At 41.4% G+C, this 27,487-nt stretch overlaps 1 protein-coding gene across 1 annotated transcript in view; it reads right to left on the bottom strand.

The window, feature by feature from the left end:
* AOPEP (aminopeptidase O (putative)) overlaps positions 1-27,487 on the bottom strand; it is a 226,758-nt gene that overhangs the window by 156,098 nt on the left and 43,173 nt on the right. The gene's annotated exons all lie outside the window — the stretch shown is intronic.

Raw genomic sequence — 27,487 nt, 5'->3', positions numbered from 1 at the left:
GGGGCAAACATTCTTTCACAACAGTGGAATCAGACAGCGCATCCAGATTTACCTTGTTTCTTCCTGTGAGCATCACTTCCAGCTGAAACTCAGCCAAATCCTCCTTATGTAAGCCTATGAATCAAACAAACAGTGGGAAAGCAGAGCCTGCACCACCTGAATATGACAATAGCGATGTGGGTATCTCAAGCATACTGACAGGATGGAAGCACAGACCATGTCAAAGACTCCCTCACTGGGCCCACATGAATATTACATGCCAGAAGAGATCTTCGCAAAACACATTATGAAAGAGACCCCAAGAATAATAAACACACAAACCCCTCATTCTCTGGGATCTCATAAAGGAGTATGTGCAACAACTGCACAGATCTTCATCAAAGGCTACCTGTGCAGCACACTGCTCTCTGCAGTTAGCACCCAAATCATCTTTAGTTGCAAGTTCCTCACCCAATGAATGCTCTAGGTCATGTTCAATTTAAACGTGTGCTAGGAAACAAGCCTTTGCCAAAGCTGTTTCACTGTGTCTCTCTGACTTGTGTATGGAGATAATCATAAACCAAAAGTTTATGTAACACAAATGCAATTGTATAGTACTCGTATTTACATTTATTTGCAGCTTATTTAAAAGTACTGCACAAAATAAGGAAGACTAATTATTTGTAATGTGCAAATTTTTACAAACTTGTAATCTTTTAAAAAAGTATTTCAGAAGAGACAAAACAATAGACTGAAAGCCACCAAATGTTTTACTTATGTTACAGACCTTAGAGGTCCTAAAGAACGGAAGATGTGCACTGTCCTCCATGCACTTATTGCATGCACTTAGTGCAGAACATTCAGTACACAGCACAAAAGAAAGCAAGGCACAGATTCTTTCATCTAGAAAAACCTGTATCACTTCAGATGTGCACGTGAAAGTTCACCCCAAAGTGGAACATGTATATTGGAGTCACTCACATGAGGCACTCCATGTAACCTGTTTCAGATCTGTATGACCTCTAACCCAAACCCTAAGAAGGTAAATACTACCCTAACAATAACATTGATGTCACCACCTCCTTTCTAGTCTCTCATTTAGGAGTCCAAAGACAGCTAATTGTTGCTGTGGCAAAAGTATTGAGACTCACAGTTTTCACACAGTCTGAGAGAACCAGGACAGCAGCATAGATACCGTGGTCATTCAGAGCAAATGTGTTAAGTAACTCCTGTATTGTCAGACTAGTACTGAACCAGTTCAGGTTCTCCCCACAGATGAAAAGTCTGAGGTACTAGGAAGAAATTAGAACAGCAAAAATTGGTAGTTTTTCTCATGACATGAACTTGCATAAGAGACGAAAAATCTTGTTCCTATACCTCATACCAAATACAAAGAACACAAATTATCTCATCCACACTTTTCTTGGTTTATTTAGAAATGAGAATATCTGTAGGTAAACATACCAGATTTTAAGGTAGCCCCCCAATCTCATTAGCAAGGTTTTCAGTAATACAGTTTGATACCTATTGACACAGCAGATAATTTGGACTACAATGGTCACATGATGAAAAATACTTCAAAATCATATCAAACCAAACAAGAACGAAAAATCTCCTTATCTTTTAGAGTTTTAACTTATTGCAAATGTCCAGCCAAAGGAAAGTTAAATTTATAAACTGATTGGGAATGATCACAGATCAATTTCTTACATTTTTTAAGTGCCAAGATCAACCTCTAAAGCATACATTTTCCAAACACACTATAGTACATCACAATATCTAAAACTACGTGCATATTTTCAGTCATTCCACCCATGTCACTCTGTTTAGGTATTTCTCTGGCTCCTACATCTTAGTATCTAAGCACTGATCTGTATGTTATGTAGCTAAAAAAAGAAACAAGTATGCTCTCCAGATATGAAGCACTCCTTCCACTGATGTCAATAGGAACTCTGTGAAGAAAACCTTACATCTGAACACAAATTAGACATCTTTAAAGACAACATCACAAAGACTATGCAAATCTCAGACAAGCAGTTATCCTTCCTTCTCTCTGACAGCATATGATGCCTATTAACTTTATTAAGATTTTGCAGGTGTTTCAAATAGCAGAACACATCATATCAAGTCAAAGTTTTTTAGCCAGATATAGTTATGAAATTTCCCAGCTCGGCCTTTCCCAGCAAGGGCACTGATATGAGGAGGGCTGAGCACCTTCTGAGAAACAGTGAACACATTCAGCTCTCAATGGAAGACAGCAGTCAGGCCTCAGCCAGATATTCAGGTAATAAGATTTTCAAAAACTACCAAATATATTCCTCATGATGTGAAGAATGAGAACTGCGGAGAACTGACGCTTTCATGAGACTGAGAAGTTATGGCAACTCTGAGACAACCTATGGGAGTACACATAATGATGATTAAATGTGGGTAGACAGAGAAGAGGGAGAACACCACACAAATGTTCTGACCTCTGACATGTCAGTAGTTCTCTTTACTACTATGCATCTATAAGACTTTTGTGTCTTTGTTAGTGGGTACAATGTTCATCTCACTTAAAATTAGTCTTGGTTAAAATTCATTCTAAGTAGCACTAAATAACACAGAAAACAATGAGAAATGGAACTCTCGTAATCTTTTGGCTTACACTGCTTTTTTAGTCTGCTATCACTGTAGTGTGATTTATGTGTAACAATTTGAAGTAGAAGAAAAATGCAAGGATTCAGGCTGATATCTTCATATGGATCATATCACAGAACTGACAGCTCTCTTCTTTTCTGCTTTCAAGGTAGTCATTACTGGAAAGGTATTTCTGTTTTGATTATCTCCTTCTCTGGAGATATTCAAAGCCCACCTGGGTGTGTTCCTGTGCTGCCAGTGTACACTTGCAGCCTTGATTTTGTGATTCTGTGATACTCAGCATTCTTTTGAGCAGTATATAGTTTTACATAAGAATTCAAAATCTGTCCAATTTAGGTCAAATTATTACAACAACTCACAAGTAAAAGCTCATAAACAAATGTAGTTGTCACAAAATAAGAGTAAACTCCCTTCTTTGCCTTCCCAAAAGATGATATTTAAGACAACATACAACTAAAGAGAAAGCCATTCACTTTGAGGTAGAGAACAAACTTAGTGCATTTCAGTCTTGTTATGTAGAGATTAATTTAAAGTTCTTATGCCGTGATGTGCCAGACATTTTTAAGCCTCAAGCATTTATTTGCTGAATTCTTTTTAAAAATAGAACCCATACCCTGTCCCCAGTGACCTAAAAATATATCAGAAAATGAAAAACATCTGTTGCATTAAGTAAAATATTACCACTGCTATGAATCACTGGATAAGTTCTCTCTAAATTTGTAGCCTCCTTTCTATGAGATGTTGCCACCTGCTATCCCAGATTTTAATCAAATATGCAACTGTTTCTCATTAAAAGTAATTTCAGGGTGTCCAGAATGAATGACACAAGCTTTCATGGTACAATTTCACATCAAACATACAGTGTAGTCAGTATCTTACACCTATTACTAATTTACTGCATACATAATGCCTGGCAGATGTGCATAAAACCAGAAGTATAATACTGAATTATCTTAGGATGCCCCTTATTGATTTAGATTTATTAACTCACATTCAGCAACTAAACACCATTTACCATTAAACAACAATTTACCATTAGAGACACTTTCTAGAGTACTGAGTTACCTTTGAAATTATTGGTTGCTATATTATGCTCTGCTACACAAGAAGTAAGATTTGTATCAATGTGTACTAATAGTTTGGATTACCTTTTGCAACACTTCCCAAGCAAGTACTAATGAAGCACTAAAAAGACAGTGTTACCAGAATGAAAATACAAAGTCACTGGAGAGGAAAAACCAATAACATACACATAATTTTCAACTTACTATTGCCAGAATAGTAATGAAGATACAATGCACACAACTGCACTGGTAAAAACACGCTTTTTACCAGAGTTTTGATAATTGGGGAAAAAAAAGTATAGGCTGTAGAATTAAAAATTTTCCACTTTTGCTAAGCTTTAAAGCAACACTAATAAACAAATATAAATCATAAAGTACAACTAGGCAGCTATGGGACTTGCCATCTCAGAATCTTTTAGCAGTTTTTACATGTTTGAATAGATCATTTCTAAAAACACACATTATAGAATCATGGAATGGTTTGGGTTGGAAGGGACCTCCAAAGGTCATCTAGTTCAACCCCCCTGCAGTAAGCAGGGACATCTTCCATTAGATCAGGTTGCCCGGTACCCTGTCAAGTCTGACTTAGAATATCTCCAAGGATGGGGCCTCCCTAGACAACCCTCATGGTAAAGAACTTGTTCCTAACATCCAATCTATATCTACTCTTCTCTAATTTAAAACCATTGCCCCTTTTTCTATCACTACAGGCCTTTGTAAACAGTTCCTTTACAGCCTTCTTGCAGGCCCCCTTCAGGTACTGGTAGAATGTTATTAGGTCTTCTCCAGGTTGAACAACCTCAGCTTCCCTCAGCCTGTCCTTGTAGGAGGGGTGCTCCCATCCCTTGATAATTTTTGTGGCCCTCGTCCAGACCAACTACATCAGGTCCATGTTCTTCCTGTGTTGAGGGCACCAGAGCTGGACACAGTACTGCAGGTGAGGTCTTACAAGAGCGAAGTGGTAGAATCACCTCTCTTGACTAAGCAGAACTGGTATAATTAACATAAACACAGACTGACATAAAGTTTTGGAATGTTGTCTTCAACCAACCATATGTGTGGGTAGGACTAATTCTGTTCTCTTGCACTTGCATCGTTTGGGACTACTTTGACTAGATTTCAGCTGAGCTAATTTACTAACAATGTAACTATAAGCAAATTTGTATTCTGCACACTTTTATGTCAGGCTGCATTAAGCCATGTGACTAACATCTGTTGGACATCATTTCGTCTTTGATTCTTCCTCCAGAAAAAAAGCAGAAACAAAGATGTTTCTTATTTTGCCTGGGTTTGGGGGGTGTGTTTACATGCAGTATTAAATATTTATGCATAGCAAGTAAAGGCAAAAAGACAGCAAGATGGTACAGTACATCCTTTCTCCTACTTCCTGAAAGAATTCACTTGGCAAAACTAGTCAGCCTCACTGTCATTTAACCACCTGGATAAAATCTCAGTAGCAGGTTTCACCATGGTGAAACTTTACATGGCCTTTTAGCTTTCTGTGCCTGCACGACAGAGCATCTTTAAGACACTCAAAGCCTTGAAATGTAATCTAAGTTCTGCGGAAAGCCAATTTGGAAAGCAAAGATTTGATATATTCCAAGAACAGAACGTCTTGCTCACTGAAATGTACTAAGTTCCCTGATTTACACTATTTCCTACATACTGAATGCTTGGTATTTGGGTAGATTGCACTGTACAGACAGGAGGTCACGCAGATGTGATCTGACAAAACCCAATCTTCACCTGTCACGATAGGATGACATCTCCAGGACAGCCAAGAAATTAGTCCTGCCTCAATGTGAAATGCTTTCAGCATTTTACAATATAGCATCAGCAAGAAATTATGAGCTACAGAACAAAGTGAATGCCAGAACATGCACAAAAATGACTAGCTGTCTTACTTCAGCTATCTGAGGGCACTAACCACTTCTGTACAAAAATCACTTTATGAAAGTTACCATATGATACCCAGGACTGGTTTAGTAGACCCTATTAACAAGAACAAAGATAAAAGGAAAGGGAGAGCTCGGAAAAAACTGAGACACTACTTTGTGCAAGGTGGATTTTAGGAAGCAAAACTCTGACTTACCAGCTTCTTGAGGCTCATTTTCCCAGCATGTATAACCTCTAACTGACACTAGGGCAAAAAACTAAGTTACTAGTTTCTCAGATCGAGGTAACTTGGCTCCAACAGTTGCCCAGATATATGTTGTCAATTGTCTAGTTCATTCTAACCTGCTCATCTGAACTTGAAGGAACTTTTAGCATACCAAGCTGCTCTCATGGAACAGATAATGCTCCAGAGTTTTACAAATCTAATTCTGCTACTTCCTGCTATCATGGCAAAAGTTTTTCCTAGTATACTTATTCCATGTTTCTTAGACATGGGGATGGTATCAACATACAGGTGTTTTGTTAAGTTTCCAGTTCAACACCTTTTGCTCATGGTGTTACATCTACACACAGGTCTCTGCAACACTCCCAGTCCAGCTAAAGCAAATGAGGTTAATTCTTGTGGTCACCAACACTGGCTTGATTCATGTCAAGCAAGAGGCTTTGCAAGTGTTGTTGGTTCACCACATCCAGGTTGTGCTAGTGTTTAATCACAGGCCCCATCATTGTTCTTTCTAGATCACCTGGAGCTTCTTGTGTCACACGGACTCCTGACTAGGCCTCTGACGTACTGGCATATTCTTCAGACGATAAGTCTGTAGACTCTGTTGATCAGCATCTTGATTTTGCTTAGACAAAGACATAGGATTCAGAGTGGTCTTGCACCACACCTCCACATCTAGGAAACAAGTCTTACATACTTGTAGCCTTACAGTGTTGATACTGGCACCACCACTCTGGGCTGAGCCATCCAGCCAGTTTTTTATCCAATGCAGAGTGCAACAACGCAGGTGCTGTGCCATGGTTGCTGAAGGAGAGTTCTGTGGGGAGACAGTGTCAAAGGCTCTACTAAAGTCCAGGTAGACAATGTCTACATCCCTTCCCTCATCCACCAGACAGGTCACTTTATTGTAGAAGGAGATCAGATTAGTCAGACAGGACCTGCCTTTCATAAACCCATGCTGACTGGACCTGATCACCTGGTTGTCCTCTTTGTGCCATGTGATGGCACTCAGGATGACCTCCCCCAGGACCTTTCCTGGCACCAAAGTCAGACTAACAGGCTTCTAGTTCCCTGGGTCATCCTTCTGGCCCTTCTCGTAGATGGGCATCACGTTTGCTAGAGTCCAGTCAACTGGGACCTCCCCAGTTTGCCAGGACTTGTTAACAAATAATGGTGAGCGGCTTGGTGAGCACATCTGCCAGCTCCTTAAGTACTCTTGGGTGGATCCCATCCGGTTCCACAGACTTGTGCACAGTGATATGGGTGTCTCTACAGTGACAACTTCAATCTATTCATCCACTACAATGGCAGGATTCAGTCAATGCTAGCAACAGTGTGGGGGTGATTAAGACTACTTCTTATCTAATTTTTTATTTTCTTGACTTTTTCTTTGCAGCAGAAATACAAAGACACATCTAGAAGCATCTGTAAAGTTATTGATTTGTATTAACGATCTCTGAACCAGAAATCAGCTTATCACTAATTGCAAACTTGTTTATTACATTTAGCTTTTGAGCCTGATTTCAAGGCAAAGCAGCAAGATAATCACAGAATCAGAGAATTAATGAGGCTGGAATAGACCTCTGAAATCATCAAGGCCAGCCTATGACCTAACACCACCACATTGACTAGACCATGTCACTAAGTGCCACATCCAATCTTTCCTTACACACCTCCAGGGACAGCGACTCCACCACCTCCCTGGGCAGTCCATTCCAGTGTCTAATTACCCTTTCCATGAGGAAGTGCTTTCTAATGTTCAACTTAAACCTCCCCTGGCACAGCTTCAGGCCATGCTCTCTCACTTGTCAAAAGTTGCCTGGGAGAAGAGCCTGACCTCCACCTTAATACAACTTCCCTTCAGGTTGTTGTAGAGTGTGATAAGGTCCCCCCTGAGTCTCCTCTTCTCCAGGCTAAACAACCCCAGCTCCCTCAGCCTCTCCTTGTAAGACTTTCCCTCCAGACCCTTCACCAGTCTCGTCGTTCTCCTCTGGACCCCCTCCAGCACCTCAATATCTTTCTTGAAGTGAGAGGCTCAGAACTGGACACAGTACTTGAGGTGAGGCCTCTCCAGTGACAAGTACAGGGACAGAATTACATCCCTGCTCCTGCTGGCCACATCATTCCTGGTACAGGCCAGGATGCCATTGGCCTTCTGTGCCAGCTGGGCACACTGCTGGCTCATGTTCAGCCACCTGTCAAGCAGCACTCCCAGGTCCCTCTCTGGAGGCCACTCTCCAGCCACTTCCCGCCCAGCCTGTAGCACTGCATGGGGTTACTGTGGCCAAAGTGCAGGACCCTGCACTTGGCCTTGTTAAACCTCATACTGTTGGCCTCAGCCCATCGACCCAGGCTGTCCACCCCTCTCTGAAGTGTCTTCCTACCTTCCAGCAGATCGATGATCCCCCCCAGCTTGGTGTCACCCACAAATTTACTAACCCTAGACTGGATCCCCTCATCCAAGTCATCAGTAAAGATGTTGGATAGAACTGGGTCCAGTACTGATCCCTGGGGGACTCCACTGGTCATTGGACACCAACTGGATGCCACACCATTCACAGCCACTCTCTGTGCCTGGTCATCCAGCCAGTTTTCAATCCATCGAATGGTGCACCTGTTGAAGCCATAGGCTGCCAGCTTTTACGGAGGATGCTGTAGGAGACTGTGTCAAAGGCTTTGCTGAAGCCTAGCACATCCACAGTCCTCCCCTCACGTCCCAGGCACGTCACCCAAATATACAATGAGATCAGACTGGTTGTGGCAGGACCCATGCTGACTGGGCCTGACCGCCTGGTTGTCTGGTACATGCTGCTTGATGGCACTCAGGATGATCTGCTCCATAACCTTGCCAGGCACTGAGGTCAAGCTCACAGGCCTACAGTTCCCCAGATCCTCCTTTTGGCCTTTCTTGTGGATGGGCATCACATTGGCCAATCTCCAGTCATCTAGGACCTCCCCAGTTAGCCAGGACCGGTGATAAATGATGGAGGGCAGCTTAGCCAGCTCTTGTGCCAGCTCCCTAAGCACCCTAGGATTAATCCCACCCCAAACCACTGACTTGGTAGGATCTAAGTGGCACAACAGGTCAGGAACTACTTCTTCCTGGATTACTCGGGGGATATTCTGCTCCCCATCCTTGTCTACCAACTCAGGAGCCCAGTTGCCCTGAGGATATCCAATATTCTTGTTAAAGACTAAGGCAAAGAAGCTGTTATGTACCTCAGCTGTTTCCTTGTCTTCCATTACTATGTTCCCCCTTTCATCCAATAAGGAATGGAGATTTTTCCTTGGCCCTCCTTTTGTTACTAATATATTTATAAAACCACTTTTTATCCTTAACAGAATTGGCCAGATTAAGTTCTAACTGAGCTTTTGCATCTCCAATTCTCTTTCTACATGATCTTACAATATCCTTAAATGCTTCCTGGTTCACCTGTCCCTTTTTCCAATATTGATACACTCTCTTTTTTCCCCCAAAGCTCTTGCAAAAGCTCCCTGCTCAACTGAGCTGGTCTTCTTCCCTGCCTGCTTGTTTTTCAGCACACAGGGACAGCCTGCTCCTGAGCCTTCATAATTTTACCCTTAACATAAGCCCAGCTTTCCCAGGCTCCTTTGTTTTTGAGGGGTGCTTCCCAAGTGTGGTAGTTTTAGGCTGTGCCTAGAAACTTTTCCACAGATCTTGAACAGAAAGTGATAGACCATTGGATGTAAAAAGTAATTTCTAAATAATCTCATTGGACAGATATTTAACATAAGGCTGGTAATGTAAACTAACTTTTCTCTCTTTTTGGCTTCCTCCCTCTGGCAGATAATAACTTCTGGCTTCTGCTGGTTTTGCTGACCTGCGTTCTTCTTGTGGTTAAGTAACTAACATCAACTCTCTGCTCTTTCTCTTGTCTCATGTGTACAGAGGGGAGGGAAGGGAGCAGGGAATGGGAAAGCTATTAGTAGCCCCCTGATCTGTCCTGGGGGGTTCTTGTGTTGTTTATAAATATATGTAAATATTGTGTATTTTGTACATATTCATTGCATTTCATCTTTAGATTGTAGTTTTTGTTCTTTTGCTTTCTAACTGAGCTGGTCTGGCAATTTTAGGCTGGGAGGAATTTTCAACCCACCACACCAAGGGATTCTCTCAACCACCATCCTGAAGAGATCAAAGTCAGCCCTCCAGAAGTCCAAAGTGGAGGTTTTGCTGATGGCCCTCCTAACTTCACCACATACTGAAAATTCTGTCATATCATGGTCACTGTGCCCCAGCCAACCTCCAACCAGCACATCTTCCATCACCCCTTCCCTCTTTGTAAACAGTAGGTCTAGAGGAGCATTACCCCTGGTAGGCTTGCTTACCAGCTGCAGCAGAAAGTTGTAATCCCCACATTCAAGAAGCCTGCTGGACTGCCCTCTTTCTTCTATGTTGTACTTTCAGCAGACATCTGGTAAGTTAAGTCCCCCATGAGAACAAGGTCCAGGGAACATGAGACATCTCCAAGTTGTTGAAAGAATGTCTCATCGGTGTCTTTATCCTGGTTGGGTAGTCTGTAGCAGACTCCCACCAGGATATCAGCCTCGTTGGTCTTCCCCTTCATCCTTATCCATAGACATTCCACCTTGGTGTGTCTAACATTGAATTTGAGGCAGTCAAAGCACTGCTTAACATACAATGCTACCTTTCCACCTCTCTTTCCTTGCCTATCCCTTCTAAAGAGCCTGTAGCCATCCATTGCAGCACTCCAATCATGCGATGCATCTCACCATGTTTCCATAATGGCAATTATATCATGGTTCCCCTGGTGTACAATAGTTTCTAATTCCTCATGCTTACTCCTCATACTCAACCAACCTGCTATCCTTTTATGACCAGGTGACCCACCTGGTGGATGTGGGTCAGGCTGTGGATGTAGTCTACCCGGACTTCAGCAAGGCCTTTGACACCATCCCCCACAGCAAACTCCTGGCCAAGCTGTCAGCCTTGGCTTGGACAGGAGCACTCTGTGCTGGGTTAGGAACTGGCTGGAGGGCTGGGCCCAGAGAGTGGTGGTGAATGATGCCACATCCAGCTGGCAGCCTGTCACTAGTGGTGTCCCCCAGGGATCAGTGCTGGGCCCCATCCTGTTCAATATCTTTATTGATGATCTGGATGAGGGGATTGAGTCCATCATCAGTAAGTTTGCAAATGACAGCAGGCTGGGAGCAGGTGTCAGTCTGTTAGAGGGTGGGAGGGCTCTGCAGAGGGATCCTGACAAGCTGGACAGATGGGCAGAGTCCAGTGGAATGAGATCTAACATGTCTAAGTGCCGGGTGCTGCACTTCGGCCACAACAACCCCATGCAGAGCTACAGGCTGGGGTCAGAGTGGCTGGAGAGCAGCCAGGCAGAAAGGGACCTGGGGGTACTGGTTGACAGTAGGCTGAACATGAGCCAGCAGTGTGCCAAGGTGGCACAGAAGGCCAATGGCATCTTGGCCTGCATCAGGAATAGTGTGGCCAGCAGGAGGAGCTGAGGTTGTTCAGCCTGGAGAAGAGGAGGCTCAGGGGAGACCTTCTTGCAGCCTACAACTGCCTGACAGGTGGTTGTAGACAGGTGAGGATTGGTCTCCTCTCCCAGGCATCCAGTGACAGAACAAGAAGACACAGTCTCAAGCTGCACCAGGGGGGTTTAGGCTGGATGTGAGGAAGCAATTCTTCATGGAAAGAGTGATTGCCCACTGGAACGTGCTGCCCAGGGAGGTGGTGGGGTCAGCATCCCTGGTGGTGTTTAAAATAAGACTGGATGAGCCACTTAGTGCCATGGTTTAGTTGATTAGATGGTGTTGGGTGATAGAGGTTGGACTTGATGATCTTGAAGATCTTTTCCAACCTGGTTAACTCTGTAATTCTGTAACAGTAATGCTAAGCAAGCAGACTGGATGAACTATTCTAAAAGCACATGACATGTCACAGATGAAAATTTTGCCTTTTGTTTCATGCTGGAGTTTCCCAAAGACTATGGTCTAAACACAGAATTTACAAAGACCCCGAGAACAGCTTGCAGTCCATTGCTGTTGAAGTTAGCGGAAAACTCCACTCTGCAAGGCAATGTCAGAGCTTTGCTAAGAAAACTAACAATGGATCCTGTGACACTAGAGAAAGTTTGGGCTACTCCCTCTCATAAAGAGTAACTGAAATTTGACCTAGGCCCTCGTGAACACTTAATGCTAGCAGATGTGGGGACTGAGCAGAGAGAGAAATGGATTAACAAAACTTTAAAGTGAAAAAAGATCACTCTAGAGTGAAAGAAGCTACTGAACAAGCTGAACAATATGCATGTCCTTCAGGAATGAAGTCTCCCAACTGACAGAATAACAGGTATGAAAGAAAAATGAAAAAAAAAAGTAAATAGAGGAAGTATAGGATCCAAATCATTAAGCAGAGAAAACTTAACTGAACGGCCACTATCAAAGCTAGTACTGAATTACAACATATACAAGGAATAGAAACAACTATGCAATAACATGGACTTAGAGGGGGTGGATGTTAACAAAGTGAAAAAACAGACTTTCAGCAGCTCAGAGAAGTGGGGAAAAATCCCAAGTACCAATGCTATTTAAAAAGACACATTGAGAAAAATTTTTAAAGAAAACAAGGATAAATAAGACTGAAAGCTAAACTGAGGTCTAGGAAGATAGTTATCTTGGTTAGAGGTGATGAGCATATCATTAAGTACTTGCAGAAAGTCTAAAAGTTAAAAACACAAGCAAACATAAATAAAATCTCAACTGTGGCAAGAAAGGCATTCCTGCCAAAGCTTTTACCACCAGATTTTATGTAAGAATTTACTGGAGAAATTGCATATTTGGGGGAACAGAAACTAGCCCTAAAGCACTGTAAAACTATGAGATTCAAATCCTCACTGCAAAGGAATGTAGTGGTGAAGGCTTCATCTAACCTATATGGGCAGAGTCCAACAGAATGAGATTTAACACATCTGAGTGCCAGGTTCTACACATTGGTCTCAACAACCCCATGCAGTGCTACAGGCTGGGGACAGAGTGGCTGGAGAGTGGCCAGGCAAAAAGGGACCTGGGTGTACTGGTTGACAGTAGGCTGAACATGAGCCAGCAGTAACAATAATAAAAGATTCCAACAAATGGCAATCAACACAATGAACTCTGCAATGAGCTAGGAACATGCCCATCCCTCTAATCTGCCATTTACTTCTGCCACTTTAGAATGTCATCAAGGACTTTCAGATCCCTGAAGGGTGATCCTAATATGCAAACATTTCCCAATAAAGGTCAAAGGAAGTCTCCAATAGGGTACTAATTCCACCTAGAAATCTTCAGAAATGATATACTTACACAGTCAAAAAATGTTTGAAGTTGGGCAAGTTTCAGAAAACAAGTACTGCTGTGGCCTTCACTTAGTAAGACCAAAACAAAACTATTTAACAAGGCTATGTGGTCCCTGTCCTAATTAGGTACTTGTACAAGACCTACTCCTTTACTGTGGCTTTCGGTCACTACACAATTAAAATAATGACAGAAAAAAATATTCACAAAGCAGTACTGTTGTACCAAATCTGGATTCTTTACCCGGCGTGCAAAAGCCAATTGACACAAAGAGTCAACATACTTCTTTAATTCCAGTTCTGTGCAGAAGATAATTCCACAAAACTAGCACCACAGTTGAAATCTCCAGCAGACATTTATACAGTGAAATGCATTAGCTATGCTTAATGTCAACATGACTAACTAGTCATTGGTTTATTTTTTTCTTGCATTACACATGCGCAGAAGGTAAGGTGCTTACTTGGTTAGGGGCGTTTTCTAGCTCAGAAGTGTAGTTTTTCACATTATATTATAGTAAGTTCAACAGCAGAGCACTTTGTTGACTGTACCAAACAATGCTAATCCTCAAGGATGATCTCAGTACACTCTTGATCTTAAACCAAGCAGTATCAGCATAACTTCATCATGTCCTCTCCCTGAAACCATCCTACCTCAAGGTAAGCAACAACAGCGTAACATCATCAATTCTTTGTCTTAAGGTAAACAATATTAGCCTACCTTAAAAAAATCAGTCATCAGTAGTGCAGTAACTTAATAAATTCATAATGTTTATCCATCACTGGTGTCAAATCTGAGAGACCAGAAAAAATCTGCTATTTTTCACTATGCAAAACACATCTGCTGATCCAGTTTTCTTGGAACATGTTTACTAGCTATGATATTTTCTGATTTGTTCCCTCATGGGTTCCTAAGCCACTACTCACTTCTATTTATTCTCCTTCATGTTATCACTGCTTAGCTAACCCTCTCTGTTCTTCCTGACAATAGAGTTATTTATTTCACAATTATGCCTATGCTTTTCTCCACACTGCATCCCAGCAGTTTCTATGCCCTTGCAGATGAAAATAAGTGGAAGTTGGTAATTTGGCCTCTGCTAAATAATTTTTAAAAAATCATTCAGAGCACAGTCTTCACACACAGCACTACCTGGCAGAAGATGCCTTACTATAGACACACATAGCTAGAGTAAGTACTGGAGGGAGGTTACAGTTCTTGGAATTGACATCACATTCCAAGTTTCTCTGCTCCTAAGCCAAAAAGCAGCGAGACACACTTAGCAAAACATACATTGTAATCAAGATAAGGAATAAAAGGATAATCTCCATCTTTTATTTAATTTTTTTTCCATGTGTAAGAAGCAGTGCTGCAATATACTAGCAATGGAGCAGAAATGGACAGGCAGTCTCAACATAGCCTTTCGCTCTCCCACTTCTTCCCAAGGATGCCTGTAACTGACAGATGTACTAAAAAAAATCAATTTCTACTCCATTTTTCTATCTCATAGAGAAAATGGGCTCCAGGACAAGATGTTTAATTGCTGTGTTCACAGAATGAAGCTGTGCACAACTGACTAGTGGTCCAACAAAGACTACACCTGTCTAAGGCACAGATAAAAGAGTGACATTCTTCCTCTTTCGGAGTCCCAAAAGTTTCAGACAATTTAGATACAAAAGTCATCACCAGAAACAGCTTCTTCTGTACCAAGCTCTGAGCTCTATCTTTGCAAATCTTGATTTGCAAATGAACTCCCATCTTCAACAATACCACCATATACGTCATAATAATTAAGAACAGCATTTAATACCCCATCTCCATTAACAGCTGAAAAGCCCAAATATTTACAAGAATACCTACGTCCATATGTTTCTAGGATTGAGCTGTAAGATTTTAAGGTTCATAGAAAAATTACGATTACAGATCTACATAGAACTTAATGGAATTACTCAAGATTTACACTGGTATTACAGGGACTGTAATATTCATTGTAGTACATTTAAAATAAGAAAACTCAGCTACATATATGACCTGGTTGCTGAATTGTATGGGTAAAAGCCAAATGGGCACATTACTTGGAAAACGGAATTAAAAATATCAGTACAAATTTAAAACAGATTAAATCATAAACCATGTGTTATCTGTATGAGGAATAAACAGAATTTGCAGTGGATTAACAATAAACAGTTGTAAAATACTGGTGTTCTTGACTACTTTATATCATTGCCAAATAATTACGTGTTCTGAAATAGATAACTGCTCTTTGGCTCACAGCTTCCTATTACAGAATCACAGAATTAACCAGACCTTCAAGATCATCAGGTCCAACCTATCACCCAACACCATCTAATCAACTAAACCATAGCACTAAGTGCTTCATCCAGTCTTATTTTAAACACTTCCAGGGATGGTGACTCCACCACCTCCCTGGGCAGCACATTCCAGGGGGCAATCACTCCTTCTGTGAAGAATTGCTTCCTCACATCCAGCCTAAACCTCCCTTGGTGCAGCTTGAGACTGTCCCCTCTTGTTCTGCCACTGGTTGCCTGGGAGAAGAGACCAACCCCCACCTGCCTACAGCCTCCCTTCAGGCAGTTGTAGATGGCAAGAAGGTCTCCCCTGAGCCTCCTCTTCTCCAGGCTGAACAAGCCCAGCTCCCTCAGCCACTCCTCACAGGGCTTGTGCTCCAGACCCCTCACCAGCTTTGTTGCTCTTCTCTGGACACATTCGAGCAACTTAAAATCTTTCTTGAATTGAGGAGCCCAGAACTGCACACAGTACTCAAGGTGTGGTCTAACCACTGCTGAGTACAGGGGCAGAATGACTTCCCTGCTCCTGCTGGCCACACTATTCCTGATGCAGGCCAGGATGCCATTGGCCTTCTTGGCCGCCTGGGCACACTGCTGGCTCATGTTCAGCCTACTGTCAACCAGCACCCCCAGGTCCCTTTCTGCCTGGCTGCTCTCCAGCCACTCTGTTCCCAGCCTGTAGTGCTGCATGGGGTTGTTGTGGCCAATGTGTAGAACCTGGCACTTAGACATGTTAGATCTCATTCCACTGGACTCTGCCCATCTGTCCAGCTTGTCAGGATCCCTCTGCAGAGCCCTTCTACCCTCTAACAGACTGACACCTGCTCCCAGCCTGCTGTCATTTGCAAACTTACTGATGATGGACTCAATCCCAGAGCCATACACGAGTAGGCATTGTAGACCTGGAGGGTGGAGATGGTGGGAGAAGGGCCTCGTATGTGGTTCTTAGAGGACTGGGAGAGCCAGAAGCCGTCCCAGAGTATCATTTTTCTTGATAAGACTATATTGCTGGTGTGGTGGGTTGAAATTACTCTCCAACATAAAATTGTCAGACCAGCTCAGCTGGAAAGCAAATGAAGCTGTATTTACAAGCAAAACTACAATCAAGAAATGAAATGCAATGAGTACGCACAAAATATACAATATACAATACTTACAGGTATTTACAACTTGTAAACAACACTAGAACCTCCCTGGACAAACTAGTGGGCTACTAATAGCTTCCCCACTCCCTGCTCCCTTTCCTACTCCCCTGTACATGGGACAAGAGAAAGAGCACAGAGTTGCTGTTGGTTACTTATCCACAACAAGACGCATTCAAGGTCAGTGCAGCCAGCAGAAGCCAGAAGCTAGTATCTGCTAGAGTGAGGAATCAAAAAGAGAGACAGTTAGTTTACAGATCTAACTTTTATGTTTGTTATTTGTCCAATGGGATTATTTAGAACTTATCATTACTTTCCTTTTTACATCCAATGGTGATTTATTTACATTGTGCTCCTTTTTGTTCAAGATCTGTACAAAATTTTCAACAGCATTAAACTACCACAGCTGGTTCAGTCTGAACTCAGCTTACATCATCAGAAAGATAATACTTAGAAAAATGGTTATGATAGACACCTTTACAACTAGCCAATAATGAAATGTCCCGTAATACCACTGCATTTAAAACGATTTCTTAGTGGAAAAGGAAGCAACAAAAGAAAGTTAAATAATATATCTCTTAATTCAACCAAACAATCAGTAAAGTCAGTATTAGATGAGAAAAAGTAGCACCACTCAGCCTAGAAAAAAAATCCAACCACTGCTCCCATGCACAATGGCTGATAATGCTTTCTTGAACTAACAATGTTGCAGGAGGAACTTGTTGGCAACAAATAAGGCATTTCCAAAAGCTTAACCACAATCTGAAACAATTTCTAATCAAATGGATCAAACCAGTCTATTGCCAAACTGCATAAACATTCCACAGAAGGTAACACCATTGGCAGTAAATAGAATATTAGAATCCCCTGGCAATAAAGACAGAGAGCCCATCTTCCAGCCTCAGTTTCAAAAGCTTTCATTGCTTTTAATGTATTGAAAATTCTACATGGGAAATTTGGATTTTTAAGGAACAGAGATAGTAAGGAATATACTTCCAGTATTTTAAAAGAGACTAAAAAGTGGGAAGCATTATTTATTATTCCACTTACAGACTGACTTTCTTAGTACTTAGTCCAGAAGTTTGGAATAAGTATTTCAAACTTGGCAGATAGCTGGTACTTACTACTGCAAACACGATTGGAAAGCCTGGTGCCTTTCCAATGTGTCCAAACAATGCGGACTCATAGAATCACAGAACGGCCCAGGCTGGAAGGGACCTCCAAAGGTCATCCAGTCTGACCTCTCTGCAGTCAGTAGGGACAGACCCAACTAGATGAGGTTGCCCAGGGCCTCATTGAGTCTTTACCTTGAATATCTTCAGGGAAGGGGCCACAAGCACCTCCCTGGGCAACCTGGAAGGATGCTATCAGGTCTCCCTGGAGCCTCCTCAGTACCATGGCAATATAAATGAGTGGAACAGGTAGCATGAAGGTAGGTATAGGTATAACGTGTGGCTGAAAACAAAACCCAAGCACAGATAAAAGCAATTGTTGCCTCTACAGATAGTAAACAACTAACTTTTTCCCTGCATTATGATATTGCTGCTGAAAGGAAAACAATATGCACTCTTGCACAGATATTACATTGAGATATCACACTAAATTAACTGTGGTTACAGAAGCTATTGGCTTGCTTGTAAGAAGGATGGTGAAAAAAAGACAAAGTAAATTTTTATTCTTCATAGCTTCAAATACTATTTTATCAACCTGTCAGATTATGAAACACAAGCAATGAGGGGAAAAAACAAATCAAAGGCAATTTGTATATGTTGATTTTACATGGATATCAGTGCATATCTCTTTTCATACATTCAAGCATAAAGAATGACATGGTTTTCAGATGGCTGGGTGCTCAATTGCTGGAAAGCACCCTCCCCCAACATATTTTAAATATTTATATATCACATAAATTAAAGAAACAAGGCTTTCCCTATCGTAGTCTCATGTCTTATATGTAAAATGTGTAGTTGCCAGAACAACAACTGCCATTAGTTTTTATGTCATAACACATTGTGCAAAACAATTAGTCTGTCAGATAGTGGGAGGAAATAGTGTAGTAATAACAAAATACCTATTTATAATAGTAACAAAATGGCAAAAAGAACTATTTGTGGCAGATAAATTCTATATCCCACTACATTACAGTCAAAGTCCTTAACCTTTTATTCTCTCTTTTCTCAGTATGGTACGGCAGTCAAGCCTAGTTGACATCAGTGAAGATGCCGACATGAAACCAGATATTATCTGGTTTAAGAAGGTACCTTATACAAAACCTGAAATACTTCTTAAAAAGACACACTCAGTTTATTTTCCAGTCCTATCCAAAGCACGTGAAAGCCGATTTGCTGAGTTGAAAGTAAAGAGCTGTCTATTTTGTAAGCACTTATTCTCAAGAAACTAAACAGCAAAAAAAGAGCTTTTGAAGAAAAGAAATATCTTTGCTTTATAAATCTTTTAAGTATTATTTTGAAGAGGAAAGAGGACATGCTTTTAGGAATAACCTATCTTATTTCTGATACTTGTTTAAGTAATAATATTTCTCTGACTGTAGCAATTTTATAAAATGATGAAAACCAAATTTTGCTTTCTATCAAGAAATGAAATTGTTTGATTCTCTGAACATCTGTTAAGACTTAGTAGAACAACAAGGCAGCTCCACAGATTAGTAAGAAAATGTGTTCTGCCGAAGAACTCCAAATCCTGTTTTGATGCCAAAATGACAATTGGATTTAAGACTGTCACTACAGTAGTGGCAAACTGTACTTTGAGTTCCAGTTAAGGGACACAAAATGTTCTCAGTGTCCAGATATCACTAAGTTCATATGCATGTTTTGTACTGCCACATCCTCTGAATTACTGCTATCGTGGCAAAGGCTCCAACGTGGATGGAATATTTTCCTGAAACAATAAAGCAGTGCTTCAGCAAAAGTAAAAATTACTAAGTTGCTGTCTCATCAGTTGATTAATATTAGTTTCATTAAAATTCTAATTAAATTCTGTATCACTAAAAATAGAATCTAAATTCCTACAACAGTGAGAAATTTGTGAAAAGAAAGATCACAGAATCATAGAATGCACTGTTTGGAAGGGAACTTTAAAGGTTATCTAGTCCAGGCCCTCTGCAGTAAGTATGGACATCTTTAACTAGATCAGGCTGCTCAGACCCCATCAAGCCTGACTTTGAATGACTCCAAGGAAGAAGCCTCCACCACCTCCCTCGGCAACCTGCTCCATTGTTCCACCACCCTCATAGTAAAGAATTTCTTCCTAATGTCTAATCTAAATCTGCCCTTCTCTAGATTAAAACCATTGCCCCATGTCCTATCTCTGAAGACCTTTGTAAACCTTCCCCAGCTTTCATGTAGGCCCCCTTCATGTACAACTCTCTCACCCTGCCTTGATAGGAGAAGTACTCCAGCTCTCTGATCATTTTCATGGCCATCCTGTAGACCCTCTCCATCAGGTCCAGGTCCTTCTTGTATTGAGGGGCCCAGAGCTGTGGACAGTACTTCAGGTGAGGTCTCTCTCACCAGAGCAGTGGAGAGTGGCACAATCACCAGCAATGTGCTCTTGTGGCCAAGAAGGCCAATGCCATTCTGGGGTGTACTAGAATGGATGTGGTTAATAGGTCAAGAGAGGTTTTTCTCCCCCTCTACACTGCCCTGGTGGGGCCACATCTGGGATATTGTGTCCAGTTCTGGTCCTCTCAATTCAAGGACAGGGAACTGCTTGAAAGAGTCCAATACAGAGCCACAAGAATGATTAAGGGAGTGGAACATCTTCCTTACGAGGAGAGACTGAGGGAGCTGGGGCTCTTTACCTTGGAGAAGAGGAGACTGAGGGGTGACCTCATTCATGTTTATAAATATGTAAAGGATGAGTGTCAAGAGGATGGAGCCAGGCTCTTCTTGATGATGCCCAATGACAGGACAAGGAGCAATGGGTACAAGCTCAGGCATAGGAAGTTCCACGGAAACATAAGAAAAATATTTTTCACTGTGAGCATGACAGAACACTGGAACAGGCTGCCCAGGGAGGGTTGTGGAGTCTCCCTCTCTGGAGATATTCAAAACTGACCTGGATGAGTTCCTGTGTGATCTGGTACAGGTGATCCTACTCTGGCAGGGCTGTTGGACTAGATGATCTTTCGAGGTCCCTTCCAACCCCTAATATTCTGTGATTCTGTGATCCTTAACTAGATCAGTTTGCCTAGAGCATTGTCAAGCCTGACCTTGAATATGTCCAGGGATGGGCGACTCAACTATCACCTTGGGGAACCTGTTCCAGTGTTCTGCTACCCTCATGTTAAAAAACTTGTTCCTAACATCTAATCTAAATCTGCTCTTTGGTTTGAAGCCACTGCCCCTCATCCTATCACCACAGGCCTTTCTAAACAGTCTCTCTCCATTCTTCTTGTAGTCCCCCTTCAGGTACTGGAAGGTCACTATTAGGTCTCCCCAGAGCTCTCTTCTCCAGGCTGAACAACCCCAGCTCCCTCAGCCTGCCTTCACAGCAGAGGTGTTCCAACCCCCTGATCATTTTTGTGTCCCTCCTCTGGACCTGCTCCATGAGGTCCACATTATTCCTGTATTGAGGGCTCCAGAGCTGGATGCAGTACTCCAAGTGAGGTCTCACCAGAGCAGACTGAAGTGGCAGAATCACCTCACGCATCTTTAGATGCAGCCCAGGATGTGATTGGCCTTCTGGGCTGCAAACACACATTGTCTGCTCATGTCCAGGCTCAGGAACCTCATGAGGTTCACCTGGGCCCACTTCTCCAGCTTGTTGAGGTCCTTCTGGGTGACATCCTGTCCCTCTGGCATATAGACTGCACCATTTGGCTTGGTGTCATCTGCTAACCTGCTGAGGTTGCCCTCAATCCCACTGTCTACATAACTGATGAAGATATTAAACAGCACTGGTCCCAGTACACATCCCTAAGGGGCACCACTTGTCACCACCCATCTACATCTGGACATTGAGCCATTGACCACTATCCTCTGGATGTGACCATCCAGCCAATTCCTTATTCACTGAACAGTCCACCTATTGAATCCCTATCTCTCCAACTTAAAGAGAAGGATGTTGTGGGAAAGGGTATCAAAGGCCTTCCAGGAGTCCAGATAGAAGCTATCTATTGCTTTTCCCATGTCCACTGATGTAATCACTGTTCCTGCAAAGAAGCCACTCCATTGCAGAAATCCACTATGTTGGTCAGACAGGACTTGTCCTAGGTAAAGCTATGCTAGCTGTCTCAAATCAGCTCCCTTTCCTCCATATCCCTTTAGAACTTCTAGGAGGATCTGTTCCCATGATCTTCAGACACAGAGGTAAGGCTGACAGGTTGGTAGGTCTCAGGTGGTTGGAAAGATGCAACTCCAAGAGGGAACTGGGGGTATTGTTTGATAGTCAACTGAATATGAGACACCAGTGTGCCTCAGTGGCCAAGAAGGCCAATGGCATCCTGGCTTGTATTAGAAACAGTGTGGCCAGCAGGAACAGGGAGGTTCAGCCCCCTGTACTGAGCACTGGGGAGGCCACACCTTGAGTATTGTGTTCAGTTCTGGACCACTCAGTACTGGAAGCACAATGAGGTGATGAGGTGCTGGTGTCCAGAGAAGAGCAATGAGGTTTGTGAAGGTACTGGAACACATGGCCTTCAAAGAATGTCTGAGGGAGCTGGGGTTGTTCAGTCTGGAAAAGAGGAGGCTGAAGGGAGACCTCATTGCTCTCTGCAACTACCTGAAGAGAGTTTGCAGCAAGGAAGGGGCCATTCTCTTCTCACTGGTGTCAAGCTGCACCAGGGGAGGTTTAGGCTGGACAGTATTAAATATTTCTACACTGAAAGGGTTATCAAACATTGTAACAGTCTGCCCAGGGCAGTGTTGGAGTCACCATCCCTTGAAGGTGTTCAAGCCATGTGTCAACCTGGCACTTGGGGACATGGTTTATTGCTGACCCTTCAGTGCTGGGTAAAAGCTTGGACTGGATGATCTTTGAGGACTCTTCCAACCAGATATATTCTGTGATTCTCTTTGTTACCTTTCCAGCAGACATCATGGTGATCAAAATCCTTCAGAAGAACAACAGCTTGTGAGCGTGATGCTTCCTGTAGCTGAAGTAAGAAGGCTTCTTCCCCTTGATCAGATGGCCAGTAGTAGACACCAATCACAAGGTTCCCCTTATTGCCTTTCATCTCTTATCCCTACCCATAAGCTTTTGACTTGCTCTTGGCCATTCTTCAGGGACATCTCTTCACACTCCAACTGTTTCTCAACATAGAAAGCAACAACTCCTCCTCCTTTGTCTCCTGACCCTTCTTAACAGCCTGTAGCTATCAATAGCCACACTTCAATCATAGGATTCATCCCACCATCAAGGCCACTATATCACAGCTTTCCTGCAGCATAGTAGGTTTCCAGCTGTACCTGTTTGTTGCCCATGCTGTGTGCATTTCTGTAGAGGCACTTCAGCTGGGCTGTCAACCGTGTCACCTTCTTAGAGTCACAGCCCTTAATTCCCATAAGGTGTTTCACTGATGTTTCCTTGTTGGCTCCTACTACCTCAAAAGTCCCTGGCTCATCTCCATACGACTTTGTGCTCAAGATGAAAGCAAAATACAATAAACTAAATGTTTAAATTGTTGGAAAACAGATCCAAAATCCTTTTAAATTGAAACTGACCATAGGATATAGACTGTATTTAGGTTTGACACCTGGATGTTTTCCAATAGTCCTGGCTGATTTTACTTTAGATTTATCAGTTCTTGTTGTAACAGTGCAGACATACAGATTGGCTAAATGGTGGCTACAGAGCAAAGAGGCAGTTTGGGTTTGGGTGGGGTTTTTCTCCCTTATTTAATTCCCCTCCCGCCCCCCTCCCCCACTTTTTTTCCCCTACTTCCTTTTCTATTTGAAAAGTTAACAACCTTAGTGACATGGCCTGGAAAGACTCAAAAGTTCTGTTGATTTACCATGTTTTGAAGAAAAAGATATTCTTTCCTCTTAACATACCAAAGACCATTTATGTGAGAGAAGAAGAGTGACTAAGTTCTTTATATATAGGAATTGAAAGATGGGTTGCTAAATCCATATTTAGCCAGCTATATCAAGTTGACCTGATTTACAAATATGCTAAACATCTTCTATCTTTCTGTCATCAAACACCATTTGGGTTTCAAGGGTGTCCAGTATACTTGAAAATGAGGCCACTAATTTTAGAGTCTAAATAGGATTCAAATAACGTAACATCTTGTTTTGAAAATGTAGGTGTCTTCCTCAGCAGTCTTCTAGCTTGACTTATTTTCTAGCTCTATTGGGTAAAATTGCCAAAAGAACAACCAGATTAGGTGAGATTAGTAGTTTATCTATTCCATTATACTGTTTTCATCTGTTACTAAGTGTTTAAGGAAAAAGCTAAGACCATGGTGCATAACTGAGGAACACCTTTCTCATATTCTTCTAGCTTACAAAAACACATGATGTGACTAGTGAAGTTACTGACACAGCACTTGGCTAAAAATCTTCGTGTGCTAGCACTTACTACAAAACCAGTACACCTAGAGTACAGTAATTCAAAGAGAACAAGCAATAACCTTCTGCTATTTAAACTACATTTGCTGGAAACAAAAAACTTAGAAGACATTGTTTCAAATCAAGCACTTTAACTAAATGCAAATAAAGGTTTAGAGCTCCCAGGGAAGTGCAATAAATATCAGCATCCTGTGAAGAAGCAGAATGATAGTAAGCAGTTTCTAAAGCCACAGAAACACAAATAACTGCTGTTACTGTAAAAGGCCCTCACGGGTTATCAAGTTAAAAATTACTTCCATGGGGAAAATAAAACAAAATAAACAACAAAAAAAGAAGACCTATGCTATTGAACACTGCAAGAGAAGTCAAGATCTCAAGCATGGGCTCAGGTGGCACAGAAAACTAAGAGTATCTATATTCAAAAGAATGTTTTTCCTCAGGGAATGAAAAATAATAAGGAATCCAGAGTGTCTTCATGTTCTGCCAAAAGGAAAAGAAAATTATCTTAGGTCAGTGGGAAAAGATTTTGAATCACTAGGTTTTCAAATGTGATCAACAAAATTGGACTGGGAATGAACTGATATGAAGAGGATGAACAACCAGGGACCACACAGACCTCATTTTTAATTTGAAGTCTTTTAGTCAGTGTTGTTCAGCTGGGTAACTACTGGCTAACATGAAAATACTTACAACAGTGAAGTAAGTCTGGTATTTAAATGCCAGTAGGGTTGACAACTCCGTAGGAGTAGCATGTCTCATCCACAGCTCCAAGGTGCCACTTTTAATCTCCTGCTTTTAACCTCTTAGCTTTCCAAGCATATAAACAATGAGCACTTTTCAGTGCAGTGTGAAGTCAGGAATTTCTTCCCTGAACAATCCAATTAGGAGCTCTAGAGTCTTTGCAGTCTGACACACTTCCCTACTCCTGTTCCTTCCCATCTGCTAGTGAGAGAACTCAAGGCAATTAAGTGTTGTTTGGTATCCATGAAACTTTCAAAATTCTACAGGAAGGACTGACTCTGGCTTTTAAATTACTTAAATTCAGTCCAGATGTTTATGAATTTAATTTATGTCCAGTTTAACATAATATCACCAACAAAGAAATGTAGGTCACCTTCTTTTATTAGCCTAGATTTGGGAGAAGCTATACTGAATCAGTTGAATTAATATAGTGCAAAACCCAAGGTAAGAGTGCAAAATGAAATCCTCCAGCTTCAAAGATCTGCAGGAAGCAAGAGGAGATGATTGCAGCTCTTACAGTCAAGATCCCATTTCCCTACACATGTCCATAGCAAGTTAAAACACACAGTCAGAGATGTACAGAAAACAGAAGCAACTAGAGGTTTTCTCATAAAGCCTCTGTCAGACTTCAAGAGAAATGCAGGTGGCCCACAGAAGTGGCTACTGGAATAAACAGTTCAAACCACCTTATTAAGTCACTGTATGCAGTAACTATCATCATACCAGTCTAAAACATTGAGGAAAAAATGCCCCTTAAGTAAAGGGAAGTATTTGGGGATATAAAAAACCACAGTAAGTATTGGCTAATGAGAAACACACAAAGAAAAGCACCCTGATGCTTCAGATAATGGCAAAAATTTATGATTGCTTCATTCCCTGACAGAGCGAAGTACAGTCAGAACTATCAAAACAACAGCCCCTTTGTGCTGGAATGCTACAAATAGACTAGAAGATTAAAAAGAAAACAAAACAATAGTACAGCACACTTTTAAACTCAAGATAATACCTTTTTTTTCTTTTTCTTTTTCTTTTTTTATGTGGATTTGGACATGGTTTGGCACATGGCTTAACTGAAGCCATTTGGGTAATTATCATTGTATGTACAGGAATTAACCATTTAGGTAGTTTGCTATATACATAGAAGCCTCTATCTGAAAATCACACAAACCAAGAACAAATGAGCTGTTATGAGTCACTTAATATTTTCCTTTGCTGCCCAAATACATCTTGACATTTAAACAGCTTAAATTATTCCTTTATGTCAACTTTGAAAAATGTGAATGTGCTTGGCTTTATGAACTGTTGAATGAAAAGCATCAGAAGTATGCATGCCCTTTCTTTCATCTTTTGCTTATATTCAATGATACAGATCACTTGGAACTAACAGTAGTTATCAGACGCAAAGGGAAATAAAAATACAGGATTTTCTCATCTCCTTCACAAAGAAAGCACAATCACAATATTCTGAACACGCAGTCTGTACTCAGATAGCCACAGATGGTTTTGCACCAGAATATCCTGCAGACATCTTGTCCGTATAAATTCTGGGAAAAGTAAACGTATGGGAAGCTCTGGCAACTTCTCAAAGAGTAGTAGCATATGAGCAACTGCACCTTGCAAAGATTTCTCCTACTGCATGCGGTCATTTTGGCCTAGACATCTCTCTCCCCTTTCCCTTTCATTTTATACTATTTGTGTGTCTTGCCTTTTGGAGTTCCACCAATCAAAATGCTCTCATCACACAGCTAAGTAAAACGGCAGGTTTCTTCCTCAGTTACAGTGATGATTTGCATTAACGTTTAGTGCCATGCCTCTGAAGCCAGAGGGGATCACTGAGGAACTCCGCCAGCTTCATATGGCTTCAGGTATACAACATCACATTTATCTCCAAATCAAATCACTATGCAAAGTATCAGAGAATACAGGCTACAGTAGGTACCTAAAGCAACCAGGACTCATGTAAGTTTCTGGATACTTTTATTTAGGTGTTCATTGAGGGAAGAGCTATCACTGAAAACTCAATAACTACTAAAAAGTATCTACAAAGTAGTGAGGCTTATATGATGGAAGAGTCACTGAATGCTTAAGTTTTAAATTTTACAGACCTTTGTGAAAAAAAGAGAAAAGTAAATTATACTAAAAGTCATACAATAATATTACATGCTATCATAACTTTCTACTTTTATACTTTAAGGAGGACTCTACAAAAAAAGCTGTAGAAAAAATCCACATAAATAAGCAATAAAATGTGTAGCATGAAACCAAATATTTCTGTATTTGATTAATTATACAGTTTGTGAAAATAAATAACTCCTGGTTCATCTAAGCACTTAGAATGGCAATTCGTGCATTTAGAACTTGCTTCAAAATACAGTTTTTCCAAAATACAAACCCAACAGTATAGGAATACACCTTTCCTTTCAGTCCTAATCTTTCTACCAGAGTTTTGCCTTTAATTCTTCCCTTTCTGTTTCGTTCATAAACCTAAATGAATCCGTTCAATTGTTGGCATGAGGAAATCGGTGAATAAAAACAGTGTTTTGTTCTCTGATATTAACAAACACTATCTCATTACCAACATAAAGGTACATTTTTTAAAAGAAAAATAAAAAGCAAATATGGAATTTCAATTGCTAGG

Source organism: Indicator indicator, chromosome Z (genome assembly GCF_027791375.1).
Source record: "Indicator indicator isolate 239-I01 chromosome Z, UM_Iind_1.1, whole genome shotgun sequence".
Taxonomy (NCBI): Eukaryota; Metazoa; Chordata; class Aves; order Piciformes; family Indicatoridae; genus Indicator; species Indicator indicator.
The sequence above is the reverse complement of the archived record's forward strand: the minus strand, read 5'-3'. Positions and strand labels throughout refer to the sequence as shown.